Source organism: Colossoma macropomum, unplaced genomic scaffold, assembly GCF_904425465.1.
Source record: "Colossoma macropomum unplaced genomic scaffold, Colossoma_macropomum, whole genome shotgun sequence".
In the NCBI taxonomy this organism is placed as follows: domain Eukaryota; kingdom Metazoa; phylum Chordata; class Actinopteri; order Characiformes; family Serrasalmidae; genus Colossoma; species Colossoma macropomum.
Genome location: NW_023494787.1, coordinates 21,580,491 through 21,596,014, shown reverse-complemented (window position 1 = coordinate 21,596,014; position 15,524 = coordinate 21,580,491).

The window sequence follows — 15,524 nt, the reverse complement described above, 5'->3', positions numbered from 1 at the left end:
TGCAGTAAAATACTGGAGATTTTAATGTCAAGGTCAAGTATTTACAAATGTAGCTCACAGGCTTGAGGTCACACAGTGCTGTCCGCACGTCCAGGCACTGTGAGACTGAAATCACACCCTTACAGCTCCTCTCAGACAGCACGAGCACAAACTGGGAACCTCTGCTTTAGTGGCACCTCACAGACCTGGAAACAGTAATATAAATGGCATTGAAGCCCCCTGGTGGTGCGGCGAGCATATGTGAACGTAGACATGTAAAAGCAACGAGGGAAAACAACTCGACCTCCTAATGGCTGTGAAAACGTGACCGGGCATATAATAAGTTAGCCATGAGGCTGAGTTAGGGATGAGTGAGCTCTCGAGGCAGCGATATTTTTCCTCACCCGTTTCCTGACAGGCCCCGCCCCTGCGCTACGATTGGCTAGTGACGTCACGTCTCCTGTGCTGTGATTGGTTGGGAGTGTCACATCTCCTACGCTAGGATTGCCGGGAGGCGGGGCTTCTCGGAATACGGGTGGGGAAAAAAGCCTACCGCCTTGAGGACAGTGCTGTAACTGGAGAGCACCTGCAGTCCGTGTTTGAAAGGGGCTACAGCGCTTTCCACAGCCGTCCAAGCACACAGCCCCTCTCAGAGGAAAGCCTGGACTCGCACGATCAGAGAACTCGGCTCCAGGACTGCAGGTAAAATACATTTATTCCACAGCGACTATAAAAGACTCTTTTAGCCAATATTTTGATTGCATTGCAGGTCCTTAAAACCTCAATGTAGTAGTTTTTTTGTTACTACTGTTGTTCTAATGGCAGACGTCATGCTATTATTATTATTATTATTATTATTATTATTATTATCCATGCTTGTTGTTTTCTATATCATACTGCTATATTATGTTATATATTATGTTATATATAGGTGAGGTGTGTTTGCCACAATGTTCCCTGGCATATAATTTGTCACATTATTAGTTCTCCATTCATTTCTTTTAATGCAGTCTTGATACAGCTCATTTAATGGTTCCTACAACTAGAATCATAGACAATGGTCATTTAATTTTCTTTAAATTTCTAGACTGTTTGAACCATGTTACTTGAATTACTTTTCATTTCACTGCACTAAACAGAATCTGTGCTGTTAAAGTGTAGTCTAGGTTGGTTTATCTTATTTCCCAGACTTATAGTGCTATTTCCCCTCGAGCATTGCAGTTAAAATGTTTGTACCAGCTGTGCGAGAATGTTCGTTTCCAAGTGCCAATGTCTTGGCAGCTATTTTCAGAGATGCTGTATCTTTTGAACTAAACACTCTGCTTCAGCACAGTGCCAAAAGAAGCATTTTTCTCCTGCATGACCTGGCAAGAGAAATCTCAGCGTACACACTAAACAGATTGGTAGGAGGCAAAGAGCTAAGCTCTACTTTCATAACATGACACCTCTGGTTTTGCTGAGACCTGTGAATGATAGCCAGGGCACTGATGCGGGACCTGAGAAGTGGGAGGGTTCGGTTTGGAAACTGCACACTTTCCAGTCCATTTAGCTAAGTGTATTGCAAGATGCAATAGCCCTATATACAGTAGACTCAGTGCAGGTCCAGGAATGTTTGGGTATGTCTTGGTTAAGGGAAGGTAATATTCATTCAACAAAGAAAATATATTCAGGAAATACTTTGATGATTAGCACATGAATAGTTTTCAAGAATGACTCAAAAGGCTGTAGGCAGATAACCTTAAATATTCACCTCGTTTGCATATATCTGTTCTTGATTAAGAGAAGCAATGAGAGTAATTTTTAAAAAGCCTCATTCACCCTTTTCATTCTATATTCAAACTAAAACAATGTGCTCGGATCCATTCACTCATCCCTTCAGTACATCTGTCAGAGAAAAGAATGACATTCAAATGTGCTGTTTGGCATAGATGAGAATTCTTAAGCACACTGGAGTAGATTTTAAAAAAGAACCTGTTTTGCTCAGAGAAAAGAGAGATGCTAAACTGAAGGAGACACTTGTGTTATGAATAGAAGCGAATAAAGAGCCTCATATTTTTAATGAAGCACTTTTTAGCTGTGTATCTCATCTAATCTTTGTGGGAGATGGAAAGAGCAGAGCCTTGGGGCCAAAACAAATGTGAATTTTTAAGTGTTCCTCAAGATTGTTATTTTTATGCCGGTTTCAAAAGATGCTTTTCTTACTGAAATGTCATTTAAGTCAGTAAATGTGTTCTGGCTTAATGTCTCTGGAACTGCATCTATAGAGAAACGCCTCAATGACAAGTAGCTAACAGAAAACCTCTGGTGGTGTAGCAGCCTCATAGCCATCCTGCTGATTTCTGTAGCATAACAAGGTGTCTGGGTGTATAAAGAAAGGGATAATCCCTAGTATTATTTTGGCACCTTTTTTTCTAATACCTGCTTCAGGCCAAGTAAAAGATGCTTGCTCTGGTTATGGGAGTAAAACAAGGGCATTAAATGGCTCATCAAAATGACATTTTGGGCTGTTTCTCCCTTGACGTCTTCCTGCATGAGCCATAGTGCTGCAGGATGCCCTGCACTGCCATGCATAATCAGGTTTAAGAGAATAAAGATGCCAGGCTTTTCAAAAGGGTCATGTGGTTCGGTGCCCAGCCAGAGCCAGACTTTTCATTGCCCGTCTCAGCGTGGATAGTAAAAGGACAAGATGGAAACTCGCGAAGCAGAAGCATGATCACATTTTAAGCTCTCACGAGCTCACTAGTTTGCTGGTGTCTCGTTTTTCTTTCTGAAAGTCATCTTAACACGTACTACTTGTAATGCATCATTTGATGTCAGCCTACTGATTTCTTCATGAAATCCCTTTTTTATTTTTAATTAAGCCTGGTTAGCTTAAATCAAATACTGAGTGATGAATCAGAGCTTGTCAAACATGGCTAATGCTAAGCTCTCTGATTTTTTTTCCTTGGATAAAGACAGATGGCTCCTACATGTCCCTGTCTGCCTGTGCACCGATCTGATAAAGATTAAGCTCCTGTCACCTAAATATGTGGAGTGGCTGCTCCTAGTACAGAAGAAGGCCGTCGTTTTGGGCCGAAGGCCGTGCATAGCGGGCTACCAGTAGGCCAGTGGAACAGTGTGCTGCATTGTTTTGGTGGCAGGCACAGCCGTGGGTCCGTGTGTGATGGGGCCCTTCAGAGAACACAGCACAAAGGAACCTCATACCAAACCCCTAGATCACAGCCCACGCGCTCTGTCCCAGCTTTGTGCCGCTCTCTAAGGTGGAAAACGCTGTCTAAAGTGTTCACTGTTGCCATTCCCACTGGCACGGGTGCCACTCGTTTCCTTGGCCATTGTTGTGGGCCATACAGTAGCCCATTGTCATTGTGCTCCATAGAATAAGGCGGCCGGGAAAAGGCCCTCTTTTGAAAGAGGAGGGTGTTTTTTTTTCTTTGCGAGTCACAATGCTGTGCACGTATCCATCCCATTCCGCACTGTCATTGTCCTGATTGTGTAAGTGGTGCTTATTAACTTGCATCAATACTTTAATTACAAGTCTCATTAATCGCCCACAGCCACTTTAGCGAGTCACCATGCAAGCTTATTTCAAATCTATCTATTATGCTCTTGCACTGATAATAAAAGGCAATTCAGATAAGCAATGGAATAAACGTATTAATGGGTGGCCTAGTTTTCTCTTAAAGAAGTGCACCTACATTCTGCATTCACTTAGAGTGACCCCGAGGCTGCCTCTTTGGTTGCATTTGCAGCATAAATATTGGTTTAAAACAGATTAGACAGCAGCCTCTGGTTGTGATAACCTGAACTGCTCCAAGGATTTCACTTCTGCTGTTTATTCTCATTAGATATGATGTCACTTCATCAATGTGAGGCATTGCTCTGTCGTCTTGGCTGACAATGTCAAAGCTGCTCAGGAGAGCACATCCACACTCTTCTCATTTCCGCATTATCTGATTGAGCCCAGGCTGGATTTCACTGTTTTGTCAGTGTGCACGTTTTCCCCCCGTCGACTCCTCTTTCTGTTCACCTTGCTGTCCTTGGGCCACCTGGTGTCATGCTGCGGTCGGCCTTGCAGCTTCAGACGTAGATTAGACCAGTTTTCACACAGAGAACCGTGAGAACTGCGGGGTTTCACTGATTGCTGTCTTTCACATTAATATATAGAATTTTCCAGCTGAAAGAGAACATTGAGCCTCAATTACATACTGTTCTTAAGAAGAAATTTCCCACCCACTTATGCAGTTTTCAGGCAGATTCTGACCGATTCACAAATGTTTTCTTATTTGGGATTTGTTCAAAATCTACCCACACTCAAGAGCACAAATGTGTGAACAGTTCTGTGGTTTAAGAACCTTTTCTTAGGATTTTTCTCAAGAACAAATCTAAGAAAACACTTAGGAAGTTATTGGTGAATGAGGCCCATTGTATCTCTATTATATAAGGCCTTGTTTCCTTGTATTTGCCCTTTATGTCTTGTGAAAACTTAATTATGAATGAACTGCTAGAAATGGTCTGAAATTACTTAATAAAATTGATTTACCCATCTCCTGAAAAGTAGCCACTCAGGATACATAAAGTGACATTATGTATCGCAGCAAAACTTCATATCTCCATTTTTGTCGTTTTTTAGTTTTTGGCGTAATGTGAAAATACCTGTTACCCTATACATTGTATAGGGTAACATTGTACAGCCCAAAGTGACTTGGAAAAAAGTCTGGTTCAATTGACTGACATTAAAAGTAAAGTGTGTTTTTTCCTTCTTCTGTAAAGTTGCCACTTTGGAGATACAAGGTTTTGTTCCGACAGCAGCGATATGTATGTATGTATAACAGAGAGAGAGAGAGAGAGAGAGAGAGAGAGAGAGACTGGTAGGTAATTGACTGTAGGGAAGGTTTCACATTGATGTATAGAGATGAAGTGCTCATATAAAGTTCCTCCCAGATAAAAGAGAGCACTAAAGTGTTTTTTAGAGCGTCGGAGGACTCTTTTAACAGAGTCAAAAACGATCCAAGCTATGACGTTCTCCAAGCAATAGCCTTTTATTTTGCCACTACCTTGGGGATTTAAATACCTGAGATAAAAATGGAAAATTTTCTGCTCCAACATTGACCGATTTCTGAGCCATGAGGCTCTCCAGAGGTTTTTCTCTTTTTGTTGGAAGGTGACTTAAGATGTCATTAACCTCACTTTCAGGCAATTTGGGCCATGGCAGCTTTTTTTTCTCGAGTGGCTGCAGGAGAGGCGCTGCCCTCCTCGGATGCAAGGTGAAACAGGAAGGCTATTTTGAGTGCTTTTGATGAACGTGGAGTCCGAGCAGTGAAGAACATTTCTCTCTCTCTCTCTCTCTCTCTCTCTCGCTCTCTCACGCTCTTTCACTCACTCTTGTTCCTCTCTCTTGTTCTGTCTGTGTCTGTGTCACTCTTTCTGTGTTTTTCTCTCTCTTTGTTTTTTGCTTTCTGTCTTCCTCTTATTTTGTCATACTCCCTCTCCTCTCTTTCTGTTACCCTCTCGCTCTTTCTGTCTCTCTCTCATTCTGTCTATTTCTTTGTCTATGTGCTCTCTCTCTCTCTCTCTCTCTTCGCCTCACTGTCTTTCTGTCTCTTTCACACATTCTTATGTTCTCTCACTCATTCTAGTTCCTCTCATTTTCTTTCTTTGTCTCTGTTGTTCTCTCCCCCTCTCTTTCTGTCTCCTTCTCTTTTTCTTGTTCTGTCTGTCTCTTTCTCACGTTCTCTCTCTCTCTCTTCTCTCTTTCTATCACTGGCTGCCTCTCTCTTTCTCTCTCTCTCTCTCTTGCTGTGTTTCATTCTCTGTCTCTTTCTCATGGTTTTTTTTCTCTCTCTTAATGTCTTTCTTTATTTCTCTGTATATCTCTCCATACTTTGCTTTCTCTCTGTCTTTCTCTTATTCTGCCTCTCTTTGTGTCTTTCATTCTCTCTCCTCCTCTTTTTTGCTGTCTTTTTTCTCTCTATCTCCCTCTCTGTCTCTCTTTGTCTCTCATGCTCTCTCTCTATCTCTCTCTCTCTCTCTCTCTCTCTCCCTATCTCTCACACTCTTTGTCTCTTATGCTCTCTCTCTCTTTCTTTGTCTTTTTTTCTCCTTCTCTCTGTATCTTGCTTTTTGTCTCTTTCTGGCGCTCTCTCTTCCTCTCCCTTTCTCTTTCCCTCTGTCTCTGTCTCTCTCTGTCTCTCTCTCTCTCTCTCTCTCTCTCTCTCTCTCTCTCTCTCACTCACTCTCTTTGCCTCACTGTCTTTCTGTCTGTTTCACACACTCCCTGGTTCTCTCACTCATTCTTGTTTCTCTCTCATTGTCTTTCTTTGTCTCTATCGTTCTCTTTCTGTCTCTCTCTGCTACTTCTCTTTCTCTTGTTCGGTCTGTCTTTCTCACATTCTCTCTGTCTCCTCTCTTTCTTTCTTTCTTTCTTTCTTTTTTTCTCTCTCTCCCCCTCCCACTTTTTGTCTCTAATGCTCTCTCCTCTTTCTCTATCTCTCTATGTCTTTTTGTTTTGTCCTTCTGTCTGTTTCTTGCTTTAGGTCTCTTTCTGATGCTTTCTCTCTCTCCCCTTCTCTCTCTCCCTCCCTCTCTCTCTCTCTCTCTCTCTCTCTCTCTCTCTCTCTCTCTCTCTCTCTCTCTCTCTCAGCAGGAGCAGTTGAAGGTGACCTGTGGCTGGGCCAGGGGCTGCAACACAGGACATGGGAGCTGCCTCTGACTCCCGCTCGTGTCTTGTGTTGCAGCCAGTGGAACTGCTGCACTGTGCACGTCAGGAGGACAAAAAAACACCACCAAGCTCCGGCACTTCTCTCCTCTTCAGTCGCCCATAATGTACAGCCCTCTTTTTTCACAGAAAGCCTGTACAGAAATGTGCGTGCTCCTGAATAAAAGACATACAAATCTGCAAAGCTTGTTAAGTTCTTTTGCTGTGTCGCAGGAAGTGACAGCAAATGCGTTCCACCTTGAGCCAAAACACAACTTTTCGCTCCTCTAACGAAAGCAAACATTGTCGCAGAGCAACAGAGTGAGACAAGGTCAACAATAATGCACCTGTGTACGTGTGTGTGTGTGTGTGTGTGCTGCCTGTCTACTCCCTTATTAATGGTGCTTTATCTCCCTCAAGGTTAGGGATGAATAGCACAGATGAAGAAAGCACAAGATTGCCTTTTCTGCACTCGCACAGACCCTCACACACACACAGAGTGGCCTCCAACGAGCCATTTGCTGCCAGGTGTAAATATTCAGATCATGTTGCTGCCATGCCAGCTGAGAGTTGCCGTGCTGAGGGGAGCGGGTTTAGGGTGGTGGGCATAATTTAAACTTGCGAAATGAAGTCATTTTGTGTCAGGGTTTCGCTTGATTGGAATTCAAACCTAAGAGCGAATCCAGGAGGCCGGTTTTCAGTGGCAGCTGAATTGTTTGTGTCGAAGGAATTGCAGGCCGTGTTTTGAATGCGTTATGATGGGAGCGTCTGTGCTTTTCAGGCTAATGGCAATTGAGAACAGAGGCCCTTTTCAACACAGTGTGACAACGCACAGGTTGATCTCCTACCAAGCGACACCCAAATACAGTAACGCGTGGGACGACCATATGCTGTTCAGGGGTGGGAAAAAATAGGTGTAAAAGGAATCCAAGTGTAAAATCCTTTCAGAGTGTGCATGTGTTGCAAGTTTGTCCTATTTATTTTAAGTTAGAAAGACCACAAAGAAACGAAGCATAAACAACTTCAGAGGCTTCATCAGGCACACCAGATAAAGACTCGTGACAGATGCCAAAGGCTTGGCATCAGTCAAGTACCTCGCTTCTGCTGACTTTGTTGATGCCTTTATGTGAAGTTCTGCTGAGAGACTTCTTACTTCTTCCCATCAAATGTTTCTCCATAACTCGGAGCAAAGCTCTTACTGCACCAGCCAGTCGTCAGGACACTTTATTAGCTCCCTCCGATTGCAGCACATGTGTAATGAGTGTCATGCTCGGCCTTGTCATCACTTGTCTCTGGCTTAACCTTGTAACATGGAGCTGCGGCTGGATTACTGGATGTTCTGATTGGTGGAGTCGGGTTATTGGCTGGCTGCCATGCCCTTTAGACGGAGACTTAACCGGAGTCTGTCACTGCATTACATCAAACGCTTGCCCAAGTGCTGAGCTGAATGCGGAGAGGAAGCTCACTGTCTCCTCTCAGCACATCCATTCATCAAGTTCTTTATCAGCAATATTCCCCTGTATTCATTTACACACACAAGGTCAGTGTGCATTTTGTGCCACGGCGAAGGGCGCTTCCTCTCTCCATCGCCTATTATAAACCTGCTTTAGCACCCCCTCTGTGCAAAGGCCTCTCCACACCTGAGAAGGCTTTCCAAGGACTCACAGCTTCGACAGCATCCTCACTCAATATACACTCACTCCCTGGAGGATGAGGGAAAAAAAGTGTCCCCCTTTTCAGAAATGTGACAAAGTGTGCAATAGCAGAGAGAGCTAGATTTATTAATGGAACACTCCAGCATTTTACAGCCTAATCTCTGTCTGCTGCATGTGTAATCTCTGGGCAGTTATTTCCCTGCATGTAGTAAAAGAACTGAAACTCATTGACTCAAAATACACTCATCCAGTGATGCACAGACACGGTGTCGGTATCGGTGCTGATACTGGCACTTAGATACAGTATCGGTGTGAGCAATAGAGAATACTGATACCATGAAGTAATTTCAGTAGCATGTACACTACTGAGTCGTGCATACATGTGTCCCGGTAGGTGGACCTGGGGCCGGAGTCATGAAAGCTTTCCTAAGAACAAAAACTTACAAAGGATCTTAAGACTAACACTAAGAGGTTCGTAAGAATTTTCTTCAATACAATTACAATTCTTGTAAAAACTTAGCTAAACTTAGTTTGTACTTTCCTAAGAAAATTGTAAGTGTTTATTAAGATTTTTCCAAAAATGCATAGACATATACAGTAAAGGAATGCCACAATCATAAAAACACCAAGGGCAGGGAGGGGAAAAAAGGCTGTCTGTGGTTAAGAACTCTTAAAGGTGTAGTATCCTTGCATTCATGTCCCATTTATCCCTGTGTGTTTCTATGGTGTCATATGTTATCCATTTTCACCAATACATTTTCTCTCACTCAAAGCTGGTAAGTCATATTTTTCTAGTATATAAATTTGTCTTGCAACTTTCCCCCACTGTTTTATAGAAGGAGGTTCAATCTTAAACCAATTTCGCGTTATTGCTTTTTGCTGGCTATCAGAAGTATTCCTGTTAAATATTTGACATTACCCATAACACGATCATTTATATCTCCAAGGTACATAACTTTGCATTCTTTGGGAACTGAACAGCCCAAAATGTCTTTAACCACATCATATACATTTTCCCATAAAGAGCACAATTTATTACATTTACAAAAGATGTGTGTATGATTGGCACTCCCACACATCCTCCAACATGGCTGTTGATGACCAGTTCATTCACTCCATATTTCAGGTGTTATAAAATAGCCAAATATATGTTGTAATATTATATGTTATAAAATAGTCACATTTTTTTCATCCAAATTCTTTCCATATCCTTGAATTAGTGGTTGTGTGTTGTGTTACATACCTTTTAGTCCCCTTTTCCTCTGTAATATCAATACTTAACTCTCTCCCATTTGGCTTTAATGTACAGAGTGGAGGAAGCTTGACATTCCCTCAGGCTGCAGTAAAGCTGGGACGTCACCTTAAATTTTTTCCTGCAGTATGTCTTCACTACAGCATCTACCCCTGCACTTAAAGGCTTGAAAGTTTGCATGTTTTGTATTTCGATTGTAAGATAATACCTTAGCTGTAAATATTTAAACAAATCTTTATCTGCTAATCTGTAATTCTCTTTTAATTCCTGGAAACTCATCACATTCATATTCTTGACAGTTCTACATACTGCAGTGATCCTTATTGTTCCCCGTTTTCTGTGTAATTGTTTTCATATGTAGGCTATAGCTTATGTTGTCATATAGGTTTATATTGTCATGTAGACTGTCAATATCATTTTACAGGTTACTGGTTTGATTTTTTTTTCTCATTTTAACAATTATATTTTGTGATGCTCATTAGAAATTACCATTTAAGAGGTTTACCCTCTCATTTTGTACAGTTTAAGACGAGTATGAGATGGTTGTGAGGGTAAGAAAATGTTTAAGAACATATTGTTTTTAAGAATACCATGTTTTTATAATACATGAGATTAAGCGATGTTTTTTGAAGAAAGATAATTCTTTCTTAAGTATGTAGTTAAGGAAAAACAATATTTTGTTTCTTAAGACACTTTTGCCTTGAATCCAGGTCTTGAACTGAAGCAAGCATCATATCAGTGGTTTTGGACTAGTTCACATTTGAGACAAGCAGTATTAAAAATGCTCATGGCAAAATCCATTTTTTTAGGGCAGGCACTACAAGTGGGCTATACCAGTTGCAACTCTTCCTAAGCTCATCAAGCCAAAAATCTGCAGCTCAAAAGCTGCTACCAGTGGCATGAATTACTGTAATATTTACTAAACTCCAACAGCACTGATGCTAATTGATGTAAGCGCAAGTGTATGCATGCACGAATGAGACAAATGACTGGCGAATAACATTTCCATAGACAAACAGTAAGTGCCAGTATTGTGATATGGAAGCAGAGAGGAGCAACAACAGCTCAGTCACGAAGCGGTAGACCACACAATCTCACAGAGCAGGGCCACCAAGTGCTGAAGCATGTTACCACTGGAGTTTGGATCTGTTTTAGATATATTTTTTGGAGTGATGAATCTGACAGTCTGATGGATGAATCTGGGTTTGGCAGAAGCTAGGGGAATGCTACCTACTGGAATGCATAATGCCAACAGTAAAGTTTGGTAGAGGAGGGATAATGGTCTGGGGCTGTTTTTCAGGGTTTGAGCTTGCCCCCTTAGTTCTAGAGAAAAGTAATGTTAGTGCTACATCATACAAAGAAATTTTAAAGAATTATATGCTTCCAACTTTGTGGCAACAGTTTGGGGAAGGTCCCCTTACTTGTTCCAGCATGACTATGCCCCTCTGCACAAAGCAAGCTTCAAGAAATGGTTTGACAAGTTTGGTTTGACAAGCACCTTTGGGAGCAGTTGGAATGTTGATTGTGAGTCAGGCCTTCTCGTTCAGCATCAGAGTCTGGCCTCACAAATGCTCTTTTGACTGAATGGTGACAAATTCCCACAGGTACACTCCAAAATCCTATGGAAGACTGGAGGCTGGGGACCAACTCTGTATTTATGCCCATGGAACATAATGTCCAGCAAGCTCATATAGGTGTAATGATTAGGTGTACACACACTTTTAGCCATATACATATGAATAGAATTATATGTGTAATTGGATAAATGTTAGCATAATACAGGATAGTATCCATACTGGTAGCGGGTACTTAAGGATCAGGTATTAGTATTGGTATCAGTATCAGAAGGGAAACGGTGGTATCGGAGCATCCCTAATTTTAACAGAAGCCAGTGGGCAGATGCTGAAGCTACTGCCCATTGGCTTTTACTATAAGTATGTCTGAATTCAGTGAGTTTTTTGCACAGGGAAATGGTTGTCCATTGTAATCGATTACATGTCACACGTCACTGCAGATTGAGATTAGGTTGAAAAACGCTGGAGTTCCTTTAAAATATGGCTCTGATATAACTCAGTGACAGATGTGATCCACAGTGTTAAGACAGTCTATCAAGGGCTACACTGCCTGTGTGGCACAGCAGATGGGGAAAAAAATTACAGAACTATGAGAGGGAAGGATTTAGGGGTCAGAGTGACTTTGAGGACGTTTGAGGATATTGTGGTGGAAGGTGGCAGAGGTCCAGTAAAGGCAGTGAGGCATAGCATGGAGGACGCAGACAGATGTAGTTTTAGCCATGCCCCGCAGGCCAAGCTGGAGTGGCAGCCTGAGTGTGATAAGGTACACGTCACCATCTGCTCTGCTCTGTGGGCCTAGGGCTGCAAGCAGGGGAAAAAATGGGTAAAATCTTTTAAAGAGTCATTGCATTATTCCATCACCCTATCAGTAGTGTACCTAGAAACCCGTGGGCCCCAGCGCAAAAAATAAAAAAAGAAAAAAATATGGGTCCTCCATATGACAATGTAATTTACATTTACTCGCTTTTGCTATGTTTCAACCGAATTGATGTTCTAACATCACAACTACATGAGCTTGTTGGTCATTCTATTACAAAACCATGGGCATTCACATTGAGCAGCTCTTGCTGGAACAGGAAAGGGCCTTCCCCCAACTGTTGCTGCATGGTTGGAAGCATTGGGTTGTCCAGATACTCTTAGTAAGCTGTAGCTTGAACCCCTGAAAATCCTAGGCTTTTTGGGGGTCTGCTGGTGGGCCCTGGCCATTTAAGGGGTTAACATTACCTTTCACTGAAACTAAGAAGCCGAACACTAGACTAGACTATTATCCCTCCCGGACCAAACTTCACTGTTGGCATTATGCTTTCCTGTTGTCAATGTTCTTCTGGCATTCACCAAACCCAGATTCATCTATGAGACTGCCAGACAGTGAAGCATGATTAATCGTTCCAGAGAACACGTTTCCTCTGCTCCAGAGTCCAGTGGCGGCGTGCTTTACACCACTCTAGCTGACGCTTTGCACTGCACATATTGATCTTAGATTTGTGTGCAGCTGTTCAGCCCATGGAAACCCACTTCATCAATCTCCCAACACATTGTTCATGTGTTTGTGTTGTTTCCAGAGGCAGTTTGGAATTCTGTAGTGCGTGATGGAACTATTGTTGTTCCTAGATATTTCCCTTTTACAATATTTGCACTTACAGTTAAGTGGGACAGATATAGCAGGGTAGAAATTCCAGTGGCAAAGCTGGCATCCCATGACAGTGACACATTTAATGTCACTAGGTTCTTCAGTACAACTCATTTTACTGTCAGTGTGTGTCTAAGCAGATTGCATGATTATGTGCTTGATTTTCTACCTTTTTATACCTTAGCAATGGGTGGGGCTGAAACACCTAGTTTCTAATATCTAGTTTCCACACCTTACTAAGTCATGGCTACACATTATTTTTATTTATACGGGATGTCGCCAGCAGGGCTCCGTAATGTAAAGAGTAAAGAATGTTACTTTGTCTTACAAGCTTGAAGTCTGTGTTTAAGCTAAACCTTGTGTGAGAAAATGAAAATACACTACAATTAAGCTAACACAATTTAGATAATAAGGGTGCAAATTAGCATTATTGTAATGGTGGATAAAAAGGCAACTTAGAAGTAAATGTTACATTAAACAGTGAAATAAAATTATTTTATGGAATTGACTGAGTGTCCTGTGCTTTATTTGATGTCTGTCACCTTCAGCCAACTCTAATATGTCCATGATTATATGTAATATGATAAAATATTTTATTGTTGGCACTGGAATGTTCAAATACTAATTTTTTTTTTTTTAATGAACTTTTGAATAGCAAAAATGATTAAAATGCCCATCCCTAGTGATAAAACATTACTTGCACTGGCATTGAAAAATCAGACTACCCAGAGTGCAGCCTGAGTGTCATTTGCTTGCTTTTCTTTCATTTCTCTTCTTGTGTGCTGATTCACTAGACTAGAGCCAGACTTACATTTCCAAGGTTTACAAATTTGCAGGATTAAAGTTCTACATGAACTTGACTCAAAGCAAAATTAACCAAAGTGAATTCCTGTTTTGGTGTTCTTTCCCATTTAAGTGAGATGTTTTTTTCTACCTTTTTATTCATGCTCACTGTGAGTGCAGCTTTAAAGGCGCTGTAGCAACAACAGCCTGTTTAAAGCCCCAGGGAACCTAAATCTGAGCTTTCTTTCTAATTAAGATAATCTTGTTCCTCTGGGCCCAAAATATACATGTATAAAATATGTCTTGTGAATACCTTCCCATGGTCTTATAAACATCTATTGTATTTTACCATATTTCTCTCCTCTCAATGTAAACTGGGCAGTCATAAACTTGGGTGAAGCTTCCTAAGCATTTCCTATCCAATCATAAGGCTGACGTCTCTTGCCCCGCCCACACAAAACAGCTTCAGAATCATGGAAAACTACAAACTAAAGCTAACCCAGCATAAATAAAAGCTAGCAAGCTACACCACCTGTCTGTAGGAGGTATAGACATGTTGGAAATTGGTCATATAAAACTGAATTATTACTGTTTTCAGTACATAGACCACGCAAATGTCTTAACTGGACCTCGTGAAAAAAGTTAAATATTGTAGTGCTATTAAAGAAGGCACAGCTGATGTGCAAGTCATTCTGCTTTATTAAAGGGCTGTAGTTGGCCACAGCCATGGTGTACACAAAGAGAGCACAACAGTTCGCTCTGAGCCTCTGTCTTGCTTCCTTTGCCGTCAGCATCAGAATGACTACTAATTCTCACACTGCGTACAGAAACCCTAAAAGTTATTGCTTTTTCCTACTGATCCTCCTCCTCTCTTCCGTGACTCGGAAGCCATTTTTGTGACGCCATCTTAGGAGATGAAAGAGGCCGCTTAAAGTACCTGCTGAAGCAACTGTAAGCAGAGGATACCAAGCATATGCTATCCAGGAAAACTTTCATAGATTTAATGTGACATCACTGCCGACACACCCAGAGACGACAGACAAACATGAAGCAATTCAGCTCTACATTAAATTCTGTGTTTTAGTTGTGTTACTATATTCTTTGTGTTGTGTACTTTAAATTTAATGATGTTAAAAGGAATCAGCTGTCCCATTTCTCCAGTTTCTGCTCGTTCTCTCCATTCCTCCTGCTTCTTCCATATTCTTCCAGGGTAGGAGAGGAGCCGTAGGAAAGGGAGGGGGAGGACAGAGGCAGTAGCAAAAGTTTCTGGACGCAGCTGTAGTCCTACAGAGCGCAGGCAGTGAGCTAGCCCCGCCTTCACAATAAGAGTCCTTATAGAATAACCCAGCAAATAAATGCTGTAGATCTAATACTCCAAAATGAACATGCAGAACATTCTGAACACACTACAATATGAAAAAACAGAAGACACTAGCTCTTTAAGTTATTGCATCCACCCATAACTTGGGGGTGTGAAATTGCATAAATAACAATATAAGGGGTCCATTAGACACACTGGCAACCTGTCTAGCATTGTTCCCCCCACGCTATGGGCTCCAGTGTGATTGCCACACCTTCACTGCCAGTAATCATGCCACCTGAAAATGCACACACTTTAGGCACTATGCACATTCACTCCTAAAAGAAGAAGTGGAGTCAGAGAAACCACAGGAAGGTCAGTAAAGTGATGCACTGTGTTTATGATACCTGGAAATTGAAAACCAGTGAGCTCTCTCACTGAGCACATTCTGTGGACCTGTCTGTGACAACTGCTCTGCTTTAAACACCTAAAGGCTGTTCCTGGCTTTTCACGTCAGCATCCTGTGCTGGAAATGTCACACTCTTCCAGACAGAAAAAGTGGAAGCTTTCCATCTGCCTCAGCAACGCACAGCTTTGAATGACTTTGAATGGCAAGGGCTTCGGGCTTCAGGAAGTGCAGGTGAGTTAAAGGACAGC